At 46.9% G+C, this 7,270-nt stretch overlaps 1 long non-coding RNA gene across 3 annotated transcripts; it reads right to left on the bottom strand.

Moving 5' to 3' along the window:
• Positions 1-1,126: 1,126 nt before the first annotated feature.
• Positions 1,127-7,044, bottom strand: LOC123137722 (uncharacterized). 3 transcript variants are annotated; one of them, XR_006468475.1, is made up of 10 exons: positions 6,568-7,044; positions 5,340-5,427; positions 4,778-4,903; positions 4,447-4,541; positions 4,201-4,306; positions 4,000-4,062; positions 3,727-3,889; positions 2,420-3,571; positions 1,990-2,081; positions 1,127-1,374 (listed from the first exon to the last, which is right to left on the bottom strand). It is a non-coding gene; the product is annotated as an uncharacterized lncRNA (long non-coding RNA). The 3 variants fall into 3 exon arrangements; XR_006468476.1 differs by having other exon boundaries at positions 3,818-3,889; positions 4,778-4,916; positions 6,568-7,043; XR_006468474.1 differs by having other exon boundaries at positions 3,818-3,889; positions 6,568-7,043.
• Positions 7,045-7,270: the final 226 nt, after the last annotated feature.

The following is a 7,270-nucleotide window of genomic DNA, read 5'->3' as shown; positions in this document are numbered from 1 at the left end:
TCCTGCCAGTTTTTGTTAGCTACCTGGGCCTGGGCCAACAATTCGGCCTCTTATTTATTTCTGGGTCGTGGCCTTTTAACATTGTTTGGGCAGTTATATTTTGAAGCTGGTCCCACCAATCAGATGGGTCCCACTTGTCATCACCTCACACATTGGGCCCACTTGACAGAAATTTCAAAACTGCTCAGATTATTTTCATAAGTGGGTCCCACGAGTCACGTTTCCTTCCATTCCACACGTTTTCAAATCACATACATAGTCAATATTTCAGACGGAACAATACAAATGTAGTTCACCAAATACAACTAAGTCTACTACAATCTGTACATAGTGCATTACAAGTCAGGGTGCAAGTGGGACGGGATGCGGGCAGCCCGCATCCCGCGCTTTAACCCGCGAGCGGCCACGCGGGAGACGCAGGTTGTGGTATGCAGGATACAGAGGCCGCCACGACGCCGCCAGCCCGCCAACTATATGCATGTATCAAAGATTTTTGCCAACACCATAAAAAAAATCGCCGATTGATATGAGCTGATACACATGCATGCGTGAGCAATATTTGGTATTTTTACGCGGGCTATTTGCACGCATGATCGAGTCGACGACCATAGGCCGCAGCCAACAACAACAACAACATGAGCTCGATGGCGCCGTCGTCGCCCATGTGGACCAACACGAGCCGGCGCTGGCGGCCGTCCCTCGCGTCAGGCTCCGCGCCGCCCTGGCATGCACCATCGTGGGCGTGTCCGTCTACACGCCGCCGGCCCTCAAGCGCCACCTCACCTTTCCCGCCATCTCCTACCTCGTGACGGTCATCATCGTCACGGATGCCACCGTCGGCACCGCCCTGTGCGCCGCGGCCAGCGCACTCCACGCCACCGTCATGGGCACCATCCCCTTTGTCCTGGCGCTGTGGCTGGTGCACCGCACGGGCGCCACCGAGTCAGTGCTGGCCACGTCGGCCGTGGTAGCGCTGAGCACGTTCGCGGTGGCGCTACCAAACTCGCCGGGCCCCGTAGCAAAGCGGATTGCGCTGGGGCAGATCATCATCATCTACGTGGCCAAGTTCAGGCGAGGGGACCGCATGAGCCACGAGCTGGTGCTGGGGAAAGATCACGCGTGCAAATATACGGAAACAATAGCGCATATGTATAAATGTGTGCGTACGCGGGCAAATTGCGGACCCCGCTTGACTTTTGCGTACAGCAGCGGGATCCCACTTATGATGTGTTTAGCGGGGCGGCGTTGCGGTATTAGCAGGCAGCCCCCGCCGCTTGCACCCTGTTACAATATTACAATATTTACAGTCTATACGGCTCTTTGCTGAGTAGGGCTATACAGCTTCGAACTTCAAATTCCGTACACCTGGAGCTCCTGCAAAAGAGTGAACACATAGGCTACCAGCATTAGAGTCGCTATTATTCTTGGAGTAGATTTGCAAACCTCCAGCTTTAGTGTGCAAACTATCAAAAAATTATATATTGAAAGAGATCTCATAGAAATGTAGATTTATGGGCCAAATATATGATAAAGCAACAGATTCAGACACCTTCAAAGACCTAGATGTTTGTGATGCATCTTCACAAAACCACTAGAACACTAGATATAGTATAATATGATTCCAGGAGTATAATGCTAACCACAAGAGCATCAATCAGCAGCAGGTATATAGCTAGCAAACTATCTACTAGACATCATCGACACTTGAACCATAACATGTCCAGCAAGGAAACAAAAAATGGGACAAGTACTAATTCTGGATAACATGTGCAGGAAGGCCATCCAATGGTTTCAGCCATATCCTAATAAACCAGCGGCACTCTAATACTACTAATTACCAGCAGCAAATAAAATAGCCAGATGAGGCACCAACACTTGATCATTGACACAACAGTCGGCAAGGACTCAACCACGGCACAAAAAGCATCGAACTCCTAACCAACCCATGAAACAGAGCATGGTTGTAGCATAGCAAAGGGAGGAGCTCACAATGATGGTTTGTGTAGCGATGTCGAACAGCCTCCGTTCGTCGCTTGCGAGCACCATGTACCTTTGTGCCTTGCGTACTGCCTCCTTTGAGTCTGCGAGAGAAAGAACAAGGTGAAGGTTAGTACGCATCAAGGATGCTACTGTTCTGGGTCAAGCTAAGTCAAGGGCATAAGAGATTTTAGTTAACAAAAATTAACATGTGAACATCTTGCACAAACTATCATCATTTATAAAAAAAAATACAAAACAAATATGCAAATAGCTGACAATGGTTGAGTGCTCATACTTATATTACATTGCTTTAACTCAATTGCTAAGCTAGGAAACAAAAAATCCCACTCCATGATGTTATCTCATCGCTCGTGATTCGGGGGCAGCAAGGGTATGAGTAATGGATGCGCTACAGGAAAGAGCTGAGTGGGATTAGTACCTAGAGCTTGCAATTGATGGAGTCATGGTCATCCTGCTGATGTTGTATCCCCATCGAACCCTTGTGCTACACAAGGACAGATGATTGATCAGCTGAAATCAAAATCAACGGTTGCTGCTGCACAAGAGCCTATAATTAAGCTCAACAACGAAAAAGACATGTTTGTTATGTCTTAGACAGAAAAGAAACATGTGATGTTTTGTCCATCAAGATCAAGATAAACAAAATTAAGCAGTGCAGGTAAACATCATCGTTAGTGTATAATTGCCAATATAAACAAGCCATGTAGAAATGCCAAGTTACAGAAACTGCATCACAAATATGATTTGCCTCTGGTGTTTGCCATACAACAACAGTAGTAGTACAAAGATGTTTGACTGTACATGTGAATAGAGATATGACAATAGCAGATATAGATAATTTGAGGGAACCACAAGTAGTAGATATGACAATAACAGTAGTATAGATTATAGTAGTAAGCATGCAAGGAAACAAAACATGGGACTAATATTGATAGCAACAAAACAACCAGGATAACAATAAGCTACTACAGGTGCAGGTTTAGGAAGCAAGAAACACTACAAGTGTAGGTTTAGGAAGCAAGAAACAGAGTGAAAAGGCGGTGAGTGTGGAGACTTTATTTTGCTGAACTTTTGGTTATCTTATACTCCTACAGGATGCAGGCAATGGGGTCGTCGGCCTATGGATTTTCCTCCAATTTGACCGTCTTCCCCAGGGATCAGAAAGATTTCGTTTCGAGGTTTTTCAATCTGCTGCACCAACTGTATCTATCTAATCAATAAGACAAAGTCGATGCTAAAAAAAGGCAGTTGAATGTTTTCCCAGAATTCCAAACTGGTGACTTTTGGCACAACGACTAAGCTCTGTAGAACCAAGAGATGCTCAAGATTGATGAGGAGAAACAAAATTTGGAAGCAGTAACCCTCTACAAGGTAATAATCCGCTACCGCAACTTCAGGTACACACACTTTCAGCTAGACTAGTCAACAGCGAATTTTCAGCTCATGTTCCAAAATTCTGCTAGTCGGTAAGGCCGTCATACGCTCATGCGCACGGTCAACAGAAGACAAACATATCCTTGTCGGAAGAAATCAGCCTCCGTGCAGACGACATTCCGACGATCTGCTCCAGCTGCAACAGAAAACGTCAGCCCATGTTAACTTGTTTGCTAGGCGCTCGAATACAATCAAAACTGAATTTTAACAAAACACTACAGAAGAAATCTAATGTACTACTATATATGAACCGGCTATCAACTATCACGCTCCAACATGCTTTTTTACAACCTGGTGCAGACTGTAACTTCGATGCCCCATGAACTTTGTGGCTGAAGTGCTGTACATGGAACCAAACTTCTACAAGAAACGGTCGTCTCACCTTAAGGAGGTTTAGACGAGAAAAAAACACATTACACCTGGGATTTGCTGATTCACCGAGCATATTTACAAGCTGAAAGAAAAGAAAACCCCAGGGTCAAGACAGATAAATCTTTTAGAACTTCGATACCATAGCTTCAGACATAGTACGTACTACACGGTCACAATCTAGTCAATACATACCTTTGGATAGAAATATTTTCTCCCTCGCAATGAGTAGACGACCAAATGATGTCCTCCCCTGATCTGCATATTTAAAAAGCACGAGTTTAAACATTACACAAAGGAACACTTAGGTGCATGCTCATGAACGGCAGCAAGAGCACACATCATAAAAAGTACTCGAGGGAGGTACTCAAGGGAGGGCCTTTTAGATGCTATGACCTTGTATCCGTGGAAGAAGTGAGATCTCTCACTATAAAGCAAGATCTTCTTTTGGCCCTCAAAGAACCAGAGCCTTGCACGAGATATATCCTGCTGTAACGTCACCCTAATATACGAGCACATATAGACAGTTAATATACACAAAAAAACATATTCTCGATAAAAATGAAGACTGAGAGCAGACCCCTTTTAGGTGAACTAATAATATAAGCTAGTAAGCTACAAGAATAAGGAAGGTCCACTTACTCCCCAATTCTACAGAAAGACGCATCCTAAGATTTTAGAAAACTGCTCAGCCTAATGTATTCAAAATAGGAACTGGCGAATAGCAGCACTCCGCCCTGCATATTTGCAACAAGCAATTAGAGAAATATTGCACATGATATTTCCAATCTACTAACATAAAATTTTCCTTCAACATGGTGCCATTTCCAGACAAGTATGGCACATCCACCGACAAGATTTACTGCAAAATGCACAACATTCTGGTACACCTTCGACAAATACTGGACATCGAGGCCAGAATGGTGCTAGAGTGGACCAAGCAGCCAAACTGGGACAGATTGGATGATTTTACCCTCGAGTAATCTAAGCAGCTGGAACCGACGTCCTCCCCCTCCGCACGCTATCCTCTCTTCACTGTCTCAACCGAACAATCGTCTTCCTTGACACCCGCAGCACCTCGGTGTACCATGGTGATGACCTGCACAAACCCCCTGCATGGATCAGATCAGATCTAATCAAGAAGAAGCAGAGGAGGGGAGGGGAGAGGAGGAGGGACGAGCAATCAGTGCATCAACAAAATATGAAACAGCAAGCACAGCATGACAACTAGAGTATATGTATTGCTGGCTCTTATTAGTCCACAACCGAGTGGATTTTCAACCATACTGTAACTATCACTCCATCGATTATTTAAACTACCAAAACATCTTTATATTGAGAAACATAGGTACTCTAGCCCAAACGAATTCCCACCCATGCCTTGTTTCAGATTAGACACTTTCTTACAACTGAATTCCAGATACAATTGGTTTAAGATCCATGTGTACTAATTAAGGAGGCGACAAGTAGCCATTGCATGTGATGGCAGGCAGACAGGAAATGGTTAGGAAGAAGAGGAGCAGTGGAGCACTGACTGATCCATTGGAGGCCCTGGTCTTGTCCTTCTTGAAGACGACCCCGAATCCCCGATGCACTCGTCGTCGACCACATTGGAGGCACTGACTGAATACAAACAAGAACATAAGACAAATAGTATATATATATTAGTAAGGTAAGCAGCTGTAACATAACAGGAACTGGAACGACGATTCTCATTTAAGCAACTGGAGTACCATTTGTGCACATGCCGAAACAATACATGGAAGTACTACCAAAACAATAAACGCATGGGAGCACTTTGGAAGATGCATGCGGCTAGCATATGGAGTAATAATCTCTAGCTTCAGATGAACAATTCTGGACTTGAGAATCAGAGAGCTTAAGCGCTGCAAGGTTGGTGTTAGCCCAACTATATACCTATCTCTCGTTTAACAATATCTGAAATTGCTGTCCTATTGTTTCTGGACTTGGCTGTATCTACCTAACCTAACCTAACCCTCGTCTATAACAATGTCATATAAAACTGTTGCCGTATATCATCTTCTGACCTGGCTCCATCTTAATAACAGCTCGGTCTGGCCAGTAGTCTTGCTAAGTCTCGTTTAACAATGTCTGAAACTGTTGGTGTGCGTCATTTTCAGACCTGGCCACTAGCTACATCTTAATTAATATTACCTCGACCCAAATCATGCGACAACTGTAAGAATTAGCAGCTAAGTCCCGTTTAACAATGTATGTTCCCTACGTTAGACAGCAGGCTGACATGCATCAATTTGCCAATTCAAATTAGACGGCCAGCCGGGGATAAATTAGTGAATGACGCGTATGGTTACGCCTGCTCCTACTTGTATATAAGGATTGCATACGCTTCAGTAAATCATGTCACAGTCTAGTGCCCTCTCGTCATTACCTTTTGTGCTTGCCCGTGGATTTTTCTTTGGTTTGACTATAGCTGTGTGCCTGTGTGGTCAGTAACCCGCTTTGCTTCTAGTTCTTGGCGTGCTAGCTTGCGCCATTGCTGCGACATGGGCTCGAGAACTTGCTCAGTCGAGATGAACCCGGATCACGGAGCAGATTCCGATGCCGCACACACGTGGAGCCCGAATCTCTAGGCGCGCGCGCGCGCGAGGCAGCAGCGACGCGGAGAAGGCAGCAGCGACTCTAGCCTCGGGAGCTGGCCAGAGTGAGGGCCGCGGCGACCGGGATCGTGTTTCGAATCAGGCAGAGAGAGAGGGAGAGGGTGAAGGGGGGAGGGGCGCGGACCTTGTCGAGCGTGGCGGGGTCCAGGGGGGCGAGGGAGCCATGTAGGCGGCGGACATCGGCGTCCAGCGCGACGGCGCGGCACCGCAGCGCGTCCTCGTCGGCGGCGCGGCGCACGGCGAGGGCCGCCACCGCGTCACGCAGCTCCCGCGCCGCCTCGGCCGCCGCGGAGCAGGGAGCCGTGGCGATGTTCCGAGATTCGGCGATGGGATTGGGCTCGTTGCGGTCATGGCGGTGCACCGGCCCGTCGAGGCGGAGCAGGGAACCGGGGCGAGGGAGGAGGAGGGAGGTGGTGGCGGCGATCTGGAAGGGGAGGGGAGCAGGGAGCCGGGGCGAGGAGGGAGGGAGGAGGATTGGATCTGGTTCCGGTTGATGGATGGATCGATGGATGTGGGATCTTGCCGGAGGGGAAGGAGGGAGGAGCAGAGCACGGCGATCTGGATCTGCGAGGGGAGGGGCGGGTGGCGGCGAGGGGAGGGGAAGTGGGAGGAAAGAGATCAGGTGACATGCATCTTTGCATGTCACCGTGTGCCTTGCGGCCCGAATTTAAATTTAAACATTACGAAAAAATCTGAAAAAAATCATACATGTTCACAGCACATATTAAGATAATTCCTCAAAAATTCAGATCAAAATTCGAAACATACATCGAGAAGCAAAAAAGAGAAACTCAGATGTGAATAGTATACAGAGAACCATTCGCAAC

This window comes from Triticum aestivum, chromosome 6B (assembly GCF_018294505.1).
Source record: "Triticum aestivum cultivar Chinese Spring chromosome 6B, IWGSC CS RefSeq v2.1, whole genome shotgun sequence".
In the NCBI taxonomy this organism is placed as follows: Eukaryota; Viridiplantae; Streptophyta; class Magnoliopsida; order Poales; family Poaceae; genus Triticum; species Triticum aestivum.
Note: the sequence above shows the minus strand (reverse complement) of the source record. Positions and strands in the feature narration are given on the sequence as shown.